General features: G+C 42.0%; 12 non-coding genes across 12 annotated transcripts; all 12 read right to left on the bottom strand.

Moving 5' to 3' along the window:
- Positions 1-1,225: 1,225 nt before the first annotated feature.
- Positions 1,226-1,307, bottom strand: trnas-uga (transfer RNA serine (anticodon UGA)). Its single transcript has one exon. It is a non-coding gene; the product is annotated as a tRNA-Ser (tRNA).
- A 622-nt stretch (positions 1,308-1,929) lies between these two features.
- Positions 1,930-2,012, bottom strand: trnal-cag (transfer RNA leucine (anticodon CAG)). Its single transcript has one exon. It is a non-coding gene; the product is annotated as a tRNA-Leu (tRNA).
- A 1,873-nt stretch (positions 2,013-3,885) lies between these two features.
- Positions 3,886-3,967, bottom strand: trnas-uga (transfer RNA serine (anticodon UGA)). The gene has a single exon. It is a non-coding gene; the product is annotated as a tRNA-Ser (tRNA).
- Positions 3,968-4,589: 622 nt separating this feature from the next.
- Positions 4,590-4,672, bottom strand: trnal-cag (transfer RNA leucine (anticodon CAG)). The gene has a single exon. It is a non-coding gene; the product is annotated as a tRNA-Leu (tRNA).
- Positions 4,673-6,541: 1,869 nt separating this feature from the next.
- On the bottom strand, positions 6,542-6,623 carry trnas-uga (transfer RNA serine (anticodon UGA)). Its single transcript has one exon. It is a non-coding gene; the product is annotated as a tRNA-Ser (tRNA).
- Positions 6,624-7,245: 622 nt separating this feature from the next.
- trnal-cag (transfer RNA leucine (anticodon CAG)) lies at positions 7,246-7,328 on the bottom strand. Its single transcript has one exon. It is a non-coding gene; the product is annotated as a tRNA-Leu (tRNA).
- Positions 7,329-9,197: 1,869 nt separating this feature from the next.
- Positions 9,198-9,279, bottom strand: trnas-uga (transfer RNA serine (anticodon UGA)). Its single transcript has one exon. It is a non-coding gene; the product is annotated as a tRNA-Ser (tRNA).
- Positions 9,280-11,813: 2,534 nt separating this feature from the next.
- trnas-uga (transfer RNA serine (anticodon UGA)) lies at positions 11,814-11,895 on the bottom strand. The gene has a single exon. It is a non-coding gene; the product is annotated as a tRNA-Ser (tRNA).
- Positions 11,896-12,766: 871 nt separating this feature from the next.
- trnas-uga (transfer RNA serine (anticodon UGA)) lies at positions 12,767-12,848 on the bottom strand. The gene has a single exon. It is a non-coding gene; the product is annotated as a tRNA-Ser (tRNA).
- An 872-nt stretch (positions 12,849-13,720) lies between these two features.
- On the bottom strand, positions 13,721-13,802 carry trnas-uga (transfer RNA serine (anticodon UGA)). Its single transcript has one exon. It is a non-coding gene; the product is annotated as a tRNA-Ser (tRNA).
- A 628-nt stretch (positions 13,803-14,430) lies between these two features.
- Positions 14,431-14,513, bottom strand: trnal-cag (transfer RNA leucine (anticodon CAG)). Its single transcript has one exon. It is a non-coding gene; the product is annotated as a tRNA-Leu (tRNA).
- Positions 14,514-16,387: 1,874 nt separating this feature from the next.
- trnas-aga (transfer RNA serine (anticodon AGA)) lies at positions 16,388-16,469 on the bottom strand. Its single transcript has one exon. It is a non-coding gene; the product is annotated as a tRNA-Ser (tRNA).
- Between the last annotated feature and the right edge of the window lie 267 nt (positions 16,470-16,736).

Below are 16,736 nucleotides of genomic sequence, written 5' to 3'. Positions count from 1 at the left end.
AATACCTTTGAATACATCAGTGAAAGCATCATTTGGCTGTGTACCTACTCTCAATCTAGAGTGATAACTGCCTGTCAATGTGTGAATCACCTGGTTCATTCACATGGAGTGATCTGCTGTCATCACTTCTATTGTCACATTGGATTCTGTGGGTTGGACTGTGAATCATCTCAAGTTATGATCAGACTCTGAGCATTCAAAGGAACAACACTTGACTCAGGCCCCTCAGAATGAAATGGTGGTCAACTGCTAAATTCTCAGTGGACAACTTCTAGGATAGCGGGAATGTAGTGATTATATTTGTTGTGGTGAATACGGCAGGAGAAGATGCAAAGAAGCAGACCACCCATCTGTCTTATTGTCACAGTCGTTATTCTATCAATGGCTCTGACCTTCCTGAATGGTAAGTGCTATTTGTTGGGGTGCTTTTGGATGATTGAAGCAACTAAAGATACTTCCTTTTTTTTTCATTTTATTATTTTTTGATTGATTGATTGATTGATATTATTTTGTTTATTCATTTATTTATTTATTAGTTTATTTTTTCAATTGATTAAACGTTAAACAGTTCGGACAACATCCAATACTTTCAAAAGAAAGCACAATTAGATTTCTTCAAATAGGAGCACTTGATTTACAATATATTCATAAGCGCTTCTCGTTGGGGCGGTCTCCTCTGTGCATTTGCCTTTACCGTCTTCTGTGACTTGTGCAATGTGTCTCTGGATGTTAGCCCAGTTGTATCACATATACTTCGGTTTTAATGTCGTTTTCTGCAAGCTTTGGTACCTTTCAGTGACAGCAATAATAGGAAATGTTGAAACCGTAATATTGTTTCACTTCATAAAGATTTAGTTAAACTGTTCCCAGTGCATTTGGTGTAATTTATTCTGTGTACAGTTTTTTTCTTTCTTTATTTCTTTATTCACATGAACTGCTTAACGATCGTCAGCGATTTTGTCCCTTTGGATTTGGATGTGGGTTGGATGCGAACCATCATCTGGGCAGCTCCTGAATGTTTAAAGGAACAACACCAGACTCTTGGGTCCCTCAGAATGAAAAGCATCCATTGGTTCAATTGGTAAATTCTCAGTACAACAGCAGGTATGCAACAACTGTAAACTTTTAATAGCATTTAAGGTACATGGTGTTTCAGGGAAGAATCCAGACAGGTTTGTCCTCACTCTTGCTACCCCAGCACTGGAATCACAAACCAAATCTCAGACGTAGTTGGCAGGATTCGGACCTGCGCGGGGAAACCCCAATGGATTTCAAGTCCATCGCCTTAACCACTCGGCCACAACTACGTAAAAAGCCTTGCTTCAGCATGGACCACTGTCTGATCGTATTTGATCCATGCACTTTGTTTCAGAATGTATAGGCTTCCGTTAGGGACCCTGCTCAGGTATTTCGGCAACACAACGAGGCAGTGTAGTTGGTTCCCTCGGCAACCGGCCACGGAGCGTGCCATAGAATCAAGACAGTGTTATAGTTTAGGACTAGAATGGGCTTCAGTGAACAACTCTTAAGCATAGTGTGGCAAACAGAAGCTTAAACCTGTTTGTAAGCGTTCTAAACTAAACATTTCAAGTGACTTACTTCAAAATGAATTCCATGCAAAGAGGAACTACGTTACAAGCAGTCTTTCAGACCCTCGACCGAGGGTGCAGCAACTGGTCAGGTTGTCAGAAGTGGGATTTGAACCCACTCCTCCAGAGGAGACTGCGACCTTAACGCAGTACCTTGGACTGCTCTGCCAAGACTGCTCTGCTCTGGAGAAGAAGCTCAAGTTTGAACCCCAGAATGGGCTACAAGGAGGAGTTCAAACTTGAACCCAGGCACCCTAAACTATGCAGGGACATTTCAAGGGATTTCTTGAAAGAGGAACAGCCAAATAACCCCTCAACAGAGTGCAGCAAAGGCTCTAAATGTCAGGAGTGGGATTTGAACCCACGCCTCCAGGGGAGACTGCGACCTGAACGCAGCGCCTTAGACCGCTCGGCCATCCTGACACTTTGAAGCTGCGCGTCGTGGACCGTGCACGATGCACATTATGTTGAGTCGTGTGCTAGTCGTATAAACACTTGTCTGACTGGTCGAATATCTACGGGCAGTGATTTAAAGGGAACCCATGCAGTATTTTGACCCAAATGTTTCCAGGAGAGGACAACACTTTTTAAGGTGACATACCTGGATTTTTAACGGCTCCATAGCTTGTCATACAAGCTTGGGTAACAGCCACAACAAACCAGACACTGAAATGAACAACGCCCGAGTCTGGCATCTCACAATTCAATAGTGGGCAAGCGGTAATATCTGACTGAAGACTTTGTACAATAGCAGGTATGCAATGATTGTTTACGCTTATTGATAATTCTTACGGTTGATAGGGAAGAGGTCACTCAGCATTATTGTTACAACTGATACCCTAACAATGGCTCTGACCTGTCTGAATCATTTGGCAAGTGCTACTTGTTGGGGTAGTTGCTTGTTGCTTACAAGTTGGGGCAACTTTCAGTGAATTTGGACACCACGGATGTGTGAAACTATAATCACATTCATCGTTGTTGAGATTCTAACTTGAGTCTTTCTCTTCATAAATATTTCTTAAAATTCTTGCACAGATATTTAGTGAAACATACGCTGAAATCTCTTGGAGCAATACCTTTGAATACATCAGTGAAAGCATCATTTGGCTGTGTACCTACTCTCAATCTAGAGTGATAACTGCCTGTCAATGTGTGAATCACCTGGTTCATTCACATGGAGTGATCTGCTGTCATCACTTCTATTGTCACATTGGATTCTGTGGGTTGGACTGTGAATCATCTCAAGTTATGATCAGACTCTGAGCATTCAAAGGAACAACACTTGACTCAGGCCCCTCAGAATGAAATGGTGGTCAACTGCTAAATTCTCAGTGGACAACTTCTAGGATAGCGGGAATGTAGTGATTATATTTGTTGTGGTGAATACGGCAGGAGAAGATGCAAAGAAGCAGACCACCCATCTGTCTTATTGTCACAGTCGTTATTCTATCAATGGCTCTGACCTTCCTGAATGGTAAGTGCTATTTGTTGGGGTGCTTTTGGATGATTGAAGCAACTAAAGATACTTCCTTTTTTTTTCATTTTATTATTTTTTGATTGATTGATTGATTGATATTATTTTGTTTATTCATTTATTTATTTATTAGTTTATTTTTTCAATTGATTAAACGTTAAACAGTTCGGACAACATCCAATACTTTCAAAAGAAAGCACAATTAGATTTCTTCAAATAGGAGCACTTGATTTACAATATATTCATAAGCGCTTCTCGTTGGGGCGGTCTCCTCTGTGCATTTGCCTTTACCGTCTTCTGTGACTTGTGCAATGTGTCTCTGGATGTTAGCCCAGTTGTATCACATATACTTCGGTTTTAATGTCGTTTTCTGCAAGCTTTGGTACCTTTCAGTGACAGCAATAATAGGAAATGTTGAAACCGTAATATTGTTTCACTTCATAAAGATTTAGTTAAACTGTTCCCAGTGCATTTGGTGTAATTTATTCTGTGTACAGTTTTTTTCTTTCTTTATTTCTTTATTCACATGAACTGCTTAACGATCGTCAGCGATTTTGTCCCTTTGGATTTGGATGTGGGTTGGATGCGAACCATCATCTGGGCAGCTCCTGAATGTTTAAAGGAACAACACCAGACTCTTGGGTCCCTCAGAATGAAAAGCATCCATTGGTTCAATTGGTAAATTCTCAGTACAACAGCAGGTATGCAACAACTGTAAACTTTTAATAGCATTTAAGGTACATGGTGTTTCAGGGAAGAATCCAGACAGGTTTGTCCTCACTCTTGCTACCCCAGCACTGGAATCACAAACCAAATCTCAGACGTAGTTGGCAGGATTCGGACCTGCGCGGGGAAACCCCAATGGATTTCAAGTCCATCGCCTTAACCACTCGGCCACAACTACGTAAAAAGCCTTGCTTCAGCATGGACCACTGTCTGATCGTATTTGATCCATGCACTTTGTTTCAGAATGTATAGGCTTCCGTTAGGGACCCTGCTCAGGTATTTCGGCAACACAACGAGGCAGTGTAGTTGGTTCCCTCGGCAACCGGCCACGGAGCGTGCCATAGAATCAAGACAGTGTTATAGTTTAGGACTAGAATGGGCTTCAGTGAACAACTCTTAAGCATAGTGTGGCAAACAGAAGCTTAAACCTGTTTGTAAGCGTTCTAAACTAAACATTTCAAGTGACTTACTTCAAAATGAATTCCATGCAAAGAGGAACTACGTTACAAGCAGTCTTTCAGACCCTCGACCGAGGGTGCAGCAACTGGTCAGGTTGTCAGAAGTGGGATTTGAACCCACTCCTCCAGAGGAGACTGCGACCTTAACGCAGTACCTTGGACTGCTCTGCCAAGACTGCTCTGCTCTGGAGAAGAAGCTCAAGTTTGAACCCCAGAATGGGCTACAAGGAGGAGTTCAAACTTGAACCCAGGCACCCTAAACTATGCAGGGACATTTCAAGGGATTTCTTGAAAGAGGAACAGCCAAATAACCCCTCAACAGAGTGCAGCAAAGGCTCTAAATGTCAGGAGTGGGATTTGAACCCACGCCTCCAGGGGAGACTGCGACCTGAACGCAGTGCCTTAGACCGCTCGGCCATCCTGACACTTTGAAGCTGCGCGTCGTGGACCGTGCACGATGCACATTATGTTGAGTCGTGTGCTAGTCGTATAAACACTTGTCTGACTGGTCGAATATCTACGGGCAGTGATTTAAAGGGAACCCATGCAGTATTTTGACCCAAATGTTTCCAGGAGAGGACAACACTTTTTAAGGTGACATACCTGGACTTTTAACAGCTCCATAGCTTGTCATACAAGCTTGGGTAACAGCCACAACAAACCAGACACTGAAATGAACAACGCCCGAGTCTGGCATCTCACAATTCAATAGTGGGCAAGCGGTAATATCTGACTGAAGACTTTGTACAATAGCAGGTATGCAATGATTGTTTACGCTTATTGATAATTCTTACGGTTGATAGGGAAGAGGTCACTCAGCATTATTGTTACAACTGATACCCTAACAATGGCTCTGACCTGTCTGAATCATTTGGTAAGTGCTACTTGTTGGGGTAGTTGCTTGTTGCTTACAAGTTGGGGCAACTTTCAGTGAATTTGGACACCACGGATGTGTGAAACTATAATCACATTCATCGTTGTTGAGATTCTAACTTGAGTCTTTCTCTTCATAAATATTTCTTAAAATTCTTGCACAGATATTTAGTGAAACATACGCTGAAATCTCTTAGAGCAATACCTTTGAATACATCAGTGAAAGCATCATTTGGCTGTGTACCTACTCTCAATCTAGAGTGATAACTGCCTGTCAATGTGTGAATCACCTGGTTCATTCACATGGAGTGATCTGCCATCATCACTTCTATTGTCACATTGGATTCTGTGGGTTGGACTGTGAATCATCTCAAGTTATGATCAGACTCTGAGCATTCAAAGGAACAACACTTGACTCAGGCCCCTCAGAATGAAATGGTGGTCAACTGGTAAATTCTCAGTGGACAACTTCTAGGATAGCGGGAATGTAGTGATTATATTTGTTGTGGTGAATACGGCAGGAGAAGATGCAAAGAAGCAGACCACCCATCTGTCTTATTGTCACAGTCGTTATTCTATCAATGGCTCTGACCTTCCTGAATGGTAAGTGCTATTTGTTGGGGTGCTTTTGGATGATTGAAGCAACTAAAGATACTTCCTTTTTTTTTCATTTTATTATTTTTTGATTGATTGATTGATTGATATTATTTTGTTTATTCATTTATTTATTTATTAGTTTATTTTTTCAATTGATTAAACGTTAAACAGTTCGGACAACATCCAATACTTTCAAAAGAAAGCACAATTAGATTTCTTCAAATAGGAGCACTTGATTTACAATATATTCATAAGCGCTTCTCGTTGGGGCGGTCTCCTCTGTGCATTTGCCTTTACCGTCTTCTGTGACTTGTGCAATGTGTCTCTGGATGTTAGCCCAGTTGTATCACATATACTTCGGTTTTAATGTCGTTTTCTGCAAGCTTTGGTACCTTTCAGTGACAGCAATAATAGGAAATGTTGAAACCGTAATATTGTTTCACTTCATAAAGATTTAGTTAAACTGTTCCCAGTGCATTTGGTGTAATTTATTCTGTGTACAGTTTTTTTCTTTCTTTATTTCTTTATTCACATGAACTGCTTAACGATCGTCAGCGATTTTGTCCCTTTGGATTTGGATGTGGGTTGGATGCGAACCATCATCTGGGCAGCTCCTGAATGTTTAAAGGAACAACACCAGACTCTTGGGTCCCTCAGAATGAAAAGCATTCATTCAATTGGTAAATTCCCAGTACAACAGCAGGTATGCAACAACTGTAAACTTTTAATAGCATTTAAGGTACATGGTGTTTCAGGGAAGAATCCAGACAGGTTTGTCCTCACTCTTGCTACCCCAGCACTGGAATCACAAACCAAATCTCAGACGTAGTTGGCAGGATTCGGACCTGCGCGGGGAAACCCCAATGGATTTCAAGTCCATCGCCTTAACCACTCGGCCACAACTACGTAAAAAGCCTTGCTTCAGCATGGACCACTGTCTGATCGTATTTGATCCATGCACTTTGTTTCAGAATGTATAGGCTTCCGTTAGGGACACTGCTCAGGTATTTCGGCAACACAACGAGGCAGTGTAGTTGGTTCCCTCGGCAACCGGCCACGGAGCGTGCCATAGAATCAAGACAGTGTTATAGTTTAGGACTAGAATGGGCTTCAGTGAACAACTCTTAAGCATAGTGTGGCAAACAGAAGCTTAAACCTGTTTGTAAGCGTTCTAAACTAAACATTTCAAGTGACTTACTTCAAAATGAATTCCATGCAAAGAGGAACTACGTTACAAGCAGTCTTTCAGACCCTCGACCGAGGGTGCAGCAACTGGTCAGGTTGTCAGAAGTGGGATTTGAACCCACTCCTCCAGAGGAGACTGCGACCTTAACGCAGTACCTTGGACTGCTCTGCCAAGACTGCTCTGCTCTGGAGAAGAAGCTCAAGTTTGAACCCCAGAATGGGCTACAAGGAGGAGTTCAAACTTGAACCCAGGCACCCTAAACTATGCAGGGACATTTCAAGGGATTTCTTGAAAGAGGAACAGCCAAATAACCCCTCAACAGAGTGCAGCAAAGGCTCTAAATGTCAGGAGTGGGATTTGAACCCACGCCTCCAGGGGAGACTGCGACCTGAACGCAGCGCCTTAGACCGCTCGGCCATCCTGACACTTTGAAGCTGCGCGTCGTGGACCGTGCACGATGCACATTATGTTGAGTCGTGTGCTAGTCGTATAAACACTTGTCTGACTGGTCGAATATCTACGGGCAGTGATTTAAAGGGAACCCATGCAGTATTTTGACCCAAATGTTTCCAGGAGAGGACAACACTTTTTAAGGTGACATACCTGGACTTTTAACAGCTCCATAGCTTGTCATACAAGCTTGGGTAACAGCCACAACAAACCAGACACTGAAATGAACAACGCCCGAGTCTGGCATCTCACAATTCAATAGTGGGCAAGCGGTAATATCTGACTGAAGACTTTGTACAATAGCAGGTATGCAATGATTGTTTACGCTTATTGATAATTCTTACGGTTGATAGGGAAGAGGTCACTCAGCATTATTGTTACAACTGATACCCTAACAATGGCTCTGACCTGTCTGAATCATTTGGTAAGTGCTACTTGTTGGGGTAGTTGCTTGTTGCTTACAAGTTGGGGCAACTTTCAGTGAATTTGGACACCACGGATGTGTGAAACTATAATCACATTCATCGTTGTTGAGATTCTAACTTGAGTCTTTCTCTTCATAAATATTTCTTAAAATTCTTGCACAGATATTTAGTGAAACATACGCTGAAATCTCTTAGAGCAATACCTTTGAATACATCAGTGAAAGCATCATTTGGCTGTGTACCTACTCTCAATCTAGAGTGATAACTGCCTGTCAATGTGTGAATCACCTGGTTCATTCACATGGAGTGATCTGCCATCATCACTTCTATTGTCACATTGGATTCTGTGGGTTGGACTGTGAATCATCTCAAGTTATGATCAGACTCTGAGCATTCAAAGGAACAACACTTGACTCAGGCCCCTCAGAATGAAATGGTGGTCAACTGGTAAATTCTCAGTGGACAACTTCTAGGATAGCGGGAATGTAGTGATTATATTTGTTGTGGTGAATACGGCAGGAGAAGATGCAAAGAAGCAGACCACCCATCTGTCTTATTGTCACAGTCGTTATTCTATCAATGGCTCTGACCTTCCTGAATGGTAAGTGCTATTTGTTGGGGTGCTTTTGGATGATTGAAGCAACTAAAGATACTTCCTTTTTTTTTCATTTTATTATTTTTTGATTGATTGATTGATTGATATTATTTTGTTTATTCATTTATTTATTTATTAGTTTATTTTTTCAATTGATTAAACGTTAAACAGTTCGGACAACATCCAATACTTTCAAAAGAAAGCACAATTAGATTTCTTCAAATAGGAGCACTTGATTTACAATATATTCATAAGCGCTTCTCGTTGGGGCGGTCTCCTCTGTGCATTTGCCTTTACCGTCTTCTGTGACTTGTGCAATGTGTCTCTGGATGTTAGCCCAGTTGTATCACATATACTTCGGTTTTAATGTCGTTTTCTGCAAGCTTTGGTACCTTTCAGTGACAGCAATAATAGGAAATGTTGAAACCGTAATATTGTTTCACTTCATAAAGATTTAGTTAAACTGTTCCCAGTGCATTTGGTGTAATTTATTCTGTGTACAGTTTTTTTCTTTCTTTATTTCTTTATTCACATGAACTGCTTAACGATCGTCAGCGATTTTGTCCCTTTGGATTTGGATGTGGGTTGGATGCGAACCATCATCTGGGCAGCTCCTGAATGTTTAAAGGAACAACACCAGACTCTTGGGTCCCTCAGAATGAAAAGCATTCATTCAATTGGTAAATTCCCAGTACAACAGCAGGTATGCAACAACTGTAAACTTTTAATAGCATTTAAGGTACATGGTGTTTCAGGGAAGAATCCAGACAGGTTTGTCCTCACTCTTGCTACCCCAGCACTGGAATCACAAACCAAATCTCAGACGTAGTTGGCAGGATTCGGACCTGCGCGGGGAAACCCCAATGGATTTCAAGTCCATCGCCTTAACCACTCGGCCACAACTACGTAAAAAGCCTTGCTTCAGCATGGACCACTGTCTGATCGTATTTGATCCATGCACTTTGTTTCAGAATGTATAGGCTTCCGTTAGGGACACTGCTCAGGTATTTCGGCAACACAACGAGGCAGTGTAGTTGGTTCCCTCGGCAACCAGCCACGGAGCGTGCCATAGAATCAAGACAGTGTTATAGTTTAGGACTAGAATGGGCTTCAGTGAACAACTCTTAAGCATTTCATAGTGTGGCAAACAGAAGCTTAAACCTGTTTGTAAGCGTTCTAAACTAAACATTTCAAGTGACTTACTTCAAAATGAATTCCATGCAAAGAGGAACTATGTTACAAACAGTCTTTCAGACCCTCGACCGAGGGTGCAGCAACTGGGCTGATTGTCAGAAGTGGGATTTGAGTCCACGCCTCCAGACTGCTACCTGAACGCAGCACCTTGGACTGCTCTGCCATCCTGATCTGGAGAAGAAGCTCAAGTTTGAACCCCAGAATGGGCTACAAGGAGGAGTTCAAACTTGAACCCTAAACTATGCAGGGACATTTCAAGGGATTTCTTGAAAGAGGAACAGCCAAACAACCCCTCAACAGAGTGCAGCAAAGGCTCTAAATGTCAGGAGCGGGATATAAACCCACGCCTCCAGGGGAGACCGCTCGGCCATCCTGACACGTTGAAGCTGCGCGTCGTGGACCGTGCACGATGCACATTATGTTGAGTCGTGTGCTAGTCGTATAAACACTTGTCTGACTGGTCGAATATCTACGGGCAGTGATTTAAAGGGAACCCATGCAGTATTTTGACCCAAATGTTTCCAGGAGAGGACAACACTTTTTAAGGTGACATACCTGGATTTTTAACGGCTCCATAGCTTGTCATACAAGCTTGGGTAACAGCCACAGCAAACCAGACACTGAGATGAACAACGCCCGAGTCTGGCATCTCACAATTCAATAGTGGGCAAGCGGTAATATCTGACTGAAGACTTTGTACAATAGCAGGTATGCAATGATTGTTTACTCTTATTGATAATTCTTACGGTTGATAGGGAAGAGGTCACTCAGCATTATTGTTACAACTGATACCCTAACAATGGCTCTGACCTGTCTGAATCATTTGGTAAGTGCTACTTGTTGGGGTAGTTGCTTGTTGCTTACAAGTTGGGGCAACTTTCAGTGAATTTGGACACCACGGATGTGTGAAACTATAATCACATTCATCGTTGTTGAGATTCTAACTTGAGTCTTTCTCTTCATAAATATTTCTTAAAATTCTTGCACAGATATTTAGTGAAACATACGCTGAAATCTCTTAGAGCAATACCTTTGAATACATCAGTGAAAGCATCATTTGGCTGTGTACCTACTCTCAATCTAGAGTGATAACTGCCTGTCAATGTGTGAATCACCTGGTTCATTCACGTGGAGTGATCTGCCATCATCACTTCTATTGTCACATTGGATTCTGTGGGTTGGACTGTGAATCATCTCAAGTTATGATCAGACTCTGAGCATTCAAAGGAACAACACTTGACTCAGGCCCCTCAGAATGAAATGGTGGTCAACTGGTAAATTCTCAGTGGACAACTTCTAGGATAGCGGGAATGTAGTGATTATATTTGTTGTGGTGAATGCGGCAGGAGAAGATGCAAAGAAGCAGACCACCCATCTGTCTTATTGTCACGGTCATTATTCTATCAATGGCTCTGACCTTCCTGAATGGTAAGTGCTATTTGTTGGGGTGCTTTTGGGTGATTGAAGCAACTAAAGATACTTCCTTTTTTTTTCATTTTATTATTTATTTATTGATTGATTGATTGATATTTTTTTGTTTATTCATTTATTTATTTATTCGTTTATTTTTTCAATTGATTAAACGTTAAACAGTTCGGACAACATCCAATACTTTCAAAAGAAAGCACAATTAGACTTCTTCAAATAGGAGCACTTGATTTACAATATATTCATAAGCGCTTCTCGATGGGGCGGTCTCCTCTGTGCATTTGCCTTTACCGTCTTCTGTGACTGGTGCAATGTGTCTCTGGATGTTACCCCAGTTGTATCACATATACTTCGGTTTTAATGTCATTTTCTGCAAGCTTTGGTACCTTTCAGTGACAGCAATAATAGGAAATGTTGAAACCGTAATATTGTTTCACTTCATAAAGATTTAGTTAAACTGTTCCCAGTGTATTTGGTGTAATTTATTCTGTGTACAGTTTTTTTCTTTCTTTATTTCTTTATTCACATGAACTGCTTAACGATCGTCAGCGATTTTGTCCCTTTGGATTTGGATGTGGGTTGGATGCGAACCATCATCTGGGCAGCTCCTGAATGTTTAAAGGAACAACACCAGACTCTTGGGTCCCTCAGAATGAAAAGCATTCATTCAATTGGTAAATTCCCAGTACAACAGCAGGTATGCAACAACTGTAAACTTTTAATAGCATTTAAGGTACATGGTGTTTCAGGGAAGAATCCAGACAGGTTTGTCCTCACTCTTGCTACCCCAGCACTGGAATCACAAACCAAATCTCAGACGTAGTTGGCAGGATTCGGACCTGCGCGGGGAAACCCCAATGGATTTCAAGTCCATCGCCTTAACCACTCGGCCACAACTACGTAAAAAGCCTTGCTTCAGCATGGACCACTGTCTGATCGTATTTGATCCATGCACTTTGTTTCAGAATGTATAGGCTTCCGTTAGGGACCCTGCTCAGGTATTTCGGCAACACAACGAGGCAGTGTAGTTGGTTCCCTCGGCAACCAGCCACGGAGCGTGCCATAGAATCAAGACAGTGTTATAGTTTAGGACTAGAATGGGCTTCAGTGAACAACTCTTAAGCATAGTGTGGCAAACAGAAGCTTCAACCTATTTGTAAGCGTTCTAAACTTGATTTACAATATATTCATAAGCGCTTCTCGTTGGGGCGGTCTCCTCTGTGCATTTGCCTTTACCGTCTTCTGTGACTTGTGCAATGTGTCTCTGGATGTTAGCCCAGTTGTATCACATATACTTCGGTTTTAATGTCGTTTTCTGCAAGCTTTGGTACCTTTCAGTGACAGCAATAATAGGAAATGTTGAAACCGTAATATTGTTTCACTTCATAAAGATTTAGTTAAACTGTTCCCAGTGTATTTGGTGTAATTTATTCTGTGTACAGTTTTTTTCTTTCTTTATTTCTTTATTCACATGAACTGCTTAACGATCGTCAGCGATTTTGTCCCTTTGGATTTGGATGTGGGTTGGATGCGAACCATCATCTGGGCAGCTCCTGAATGTTTAAAGGAACAACACCAGACTCTTGGGTCCCTCAGAATGAAAAGCATTCATTCATTCATTCAATTGGTAAATTCCCAGTACAACAGCAGGTATGCAACAACTGTAAACTTTTAATAGCATTTAAGGTACATGGTGTTTCAGGGAAGAATCCAGACAGGTTTGTCCTCACTCTTGCTACCCCAGCACTGGAATCACAAACCAAATCTCAGACGTAGTTGGCAGGATTCGGACCTGCGCGGGGAAACCCCAATGGATTTCAAGTCCATCGCCTTAACCACTCGGCCACAACTACGTAAAAAGCCTTGCTTCAGCATGGACCACTGTCTGATCGTATTTGATCCATGCACTTTGTTTCAGAATGTATAGGCTTCCGTTAGGGACCCTGCTCAGGTATTTCGGCAACACAACGAGGCAGTGTAGTTGGTTCCCTCGGCAACCAGCCACGGAGCGTGCCATAGAATCAAGACAGTGTTATAGTTTAGGACTAGAATGGGCTTCAGTGAACAACTCTTAAGCATAGTGTGGCAAACAGAAGCTTCAACCTATTTGTAAGCGTTCTAAACTTGATTTACAATATATTCATAAGCGCTTCTCGTTGGGGCGGTCTCCTCTGTGCATTTGCCTTTACCGTCTTCTGTGACTTGTGCAATGTGTCCTCTGGATGTTAGCCCAGTTGTATCACATATACTTCGGTTTTAATGTCGTTTTCTGCAAGCTTTGGTACCTTTCAGTGACAGCAATAATAGGAAATGTTGAAACCGTAATATTGTTTCACTTCATAAAGATTTAGTTAAACTGTTCCCAGTGTATTTGGTGTAATTTATTCTGTGTACAGTTTTTTTCTTTCTTTATTTCTTTATTCACATGAACTGCTTAACGATCGTCAGCGATTTTGTCCCTTTGGATTTGGATGTGGGTTGGATGCGAACCATCATCTGGGCAGCTCCTGAATGTTTAAAGGAACAACACCAGACTCTTGGGTCCCTCAGAATGAAAAGCATTCATTCATTCATTCAATTGGTAAATTCCCAGTACAACAGCAGGTATGCAACAACTGTAAACTTTTAATAGCATTTAAGGTACATGGTGTTTCAGGGAAGAATCCAGACAGGTTTGTCCTCACTCTTGCTACCCCAGCACTGGAATCACAAACCAAATCTCAGACGTAGTTGGCAGGATTCGGACCTGCGCGGGGAAACCCCAATGGATTTCAAGTCCATCGCCTTAACCACTCGGCCACAACTACGTAAAAAGCCTTGCTTCAGCATGGACCACTGTCTGATCGTATTTGATCCATGCACTTTGTTTCAGAATGTATAGGCTTCCGTTAGGGGACCCTGCTCAGGTATTTCGGCAACACAACGAGGCAGTGTAGTTGGTTCCCTCGGCAACCACCCACGGAGCGTGCCATAGAATCAAGACAGTGTTATAGTTTAGGACTAGAATGGGCTTCAGTGAACAACTCTTAAGCATTTCATAGTGTGGCAAACAGAAGCTTAAACCTGTTTGTAAGCGTTCTAAACTAAACATTTCAAGTGACTTACTTCAAAATGAATTCCATGCAAAGAGGAACTATGTTACAAACAGTCTTTCAGACCCTCGACCGAGGGTGCAGCAACTTGTCAGGTTGTCAGAAGTGGGATTTGAACCCACTCCTCCAGAGGAGACTGCGACCTTAACGCAGCACCTTGGACTGCTCTGCCAAGACTGCTCTGCTCTGGAGAAGAAGCTCAAGTTTGAACCCCAGAATGGGCTACAAGGAGGTGTTCAAACTTGAACCCAGGCACCCTAAACTATGCAGGGACATTTCAAGGGATTTCTTGAAAGAGGAACAGCCAAATAACCCCTCAACAGAGTGCAGCAAAGGCTCTAAATGTCAGGAGTGGGATTTGAACCCACGCCTCCAGGAGAGACTGCGACCTGAACGCAGCGCCTTAGACCGCTCGGCCATCCTGACACTTTGAAGCTGCGCGTCGTGGACCGTGCACGATGCACATTATGTTGAGTCGTGTGCTAGTCGTATAAACACTTGTCTGACTGGTCGAATATCTACGGGCAGTGATTTAAAGGGAACCCATGCAGTATTTTGACCCAAATGTTTCCAGGAGAGGACAACACTTTTTAAGGTGACATACCTGGATTTTTAACAGCTCCATAGCTTGTCATACAAGCTTGGGTAACAGCCACAACAAACCAGACACTGAAATGAACAACGCCCGAGTCTGGCATCTCACAATTCAATAGTGGGCAAGCGGTAATATCTGACTGAAGACTTTGTACAATAGCAGGTATGCAATGATTGTTTACGCTTATTGATAATTCTTACGGTTGATAGGGAAGAGGTCACTCAGCATTATTGTTACAACTGATACCCTAACAATGGCTCTGACCTGTCTGAATCATTTGGCAAGTGCTACTTGTTGGGGTAGTTGCTTGTTGCTTACAAGTTGGGGCAACTTTCAGTGAATTTGGACACCACGGATGTGTGAAACTATAATCACATTCATCGTTGTTGAGATTCTAACTTGAGTCTTTCTCTTCATAAATATTTCTTAAAATTCTTGCACAGATATTTAGTGAAACATACGCTGAAATCTCTTGGAGCAATACCTTTGAATACATCAGTGAAAGCATCATTTGGCTGTGTACCTACTCTCAATCTAGAGTGATAACTGCCTGTCAATGTGTGAATCACCTGGTTCATTCACATGGAGTGATCTGCCGTCATCACTTCTATTGTCACATTGGATTCTGTGGGTTGGACTGTGAATCATCTCAAGTTATGATCAGACTCTGAGCATTCAAAGGAACAACACTTGACTCAGGCCCCTCAGAATGAAATGGTGGTCAACTGCTAAATTCTCAGTGGACAACTTCTAGGATAGCGGGAATGTAGTGATTATATTTGTTGTGGTGAATACGGCAGGAGAAGATGCAAAGAAGCAGACCACCCATCTGTCTTATTGTCACGGTCGTTATTCTATCAATGGCTCTGACCTTCCTGAATGGTAAGTGCTATTTGTTGGGGTGCTTTTGGATGATTGAAGCAACTAAAGATACTTCCTTTTTTTTTTCATTTTATTATTTTTTGATTGATTGATTGATTGATATTATTTTGTTTATTCATTTATTTATTTATTAGTTTATTTTTTCAATTGATTAAACGTTAAACAGTTCGGACAACATCCAATACTTTCAAAAGAAAGCACAATTAGATTTCTTCAAATAGGAGCACTTGATTTACAATATATTCATAAGCGCTTCTCGTTGGGGCGGTCTCCTCTGTGTATTTGCCTTTACCGTCTTCTGTGACTGGTGCAATGTGTCTCTGGATGTTACCCCAGTTGTATCACATATACTTTGGTTTTAATGTCATTTTCTACAAGCTTTGGTACCTTTCAGTGACAGCAATAATAGGAAATGTTGAAACCGTAATATTGTTTCACTTCATAAAGATTTAGTTAAACTGTTCCCAGTGTATTTGGTGTAATTTATTCTGTGTACAGTTTTTTTCTTTCTTTATTTCTTTATTCACATGAACTGCTTAACGATCGTCAGCGCTTTTGTCCCTTTGGATTTGGATGTGGGTTGGATGCGAACCATCATCTGGGCAGCTCCTGAATGTTTAAAGGAACAACACCAGACTCTTGGGTCCCTCAGAATGAAAAGCATCCATTGGTTCAATTGGCAAATTCCCAGTACAACAGCAGGTATGCAACAACTGTAAACTTTTAATAGCATTTAAGGTACATGGTGTTCCAGTGAAGAATACAGTCAGGCTTGTGGTCATTCTGTCTACCCCAGCAACGGAATCACAAACCAAATCGCAGACGTAGTTGGCAGGATTCGAACCTGCGCGGGGAAACCCCAATGGATTTCTAGTCCATCGCCTTAACCACTCGGCCACAACTACGTAAAAAGCCTTGCTTCAGCATGGACCACTGTCTGATCGTATTTGATCCATGCACTTTGTTTCAGAATGTATAGGCTTCCGTCAGGGACCCTGCTCAGGCATTTCGGCAACACAACGAGGCAGTGTAGTCGGTTCCCTCGGCAACCATCCATGGACAGTGCCATAGAATCAAGACAGTGTTGTAGTTTAAGCCTAGAATGGGCTTCAGTGAACAACTCTTAAGCATAGTGAGGCAAACAGAAGCTTCAACCTATTTGTAAGCGTTCT

The sequence above is a fragment of the Ictalurus punctatus genome, chromosome 13 (assembly GCF_001660625.3).
Source record: "Ictalurus punctatus breed USDA103 chromosome 13, Coco_2.0, whole genome shotgun sequence".
Taxonomy (NCBI): Eukaryota; Metazoa; Chordata; class Actinopteri; order Siluriformes; family Ictaluridae; genus Ictalurus; species Ictalurus punctatus.
The sequence above is the reverse complement of the archived record's forward strand: the minus strand, read 5'-3'. Positions and strand labels throughout refer to the sequence as shown.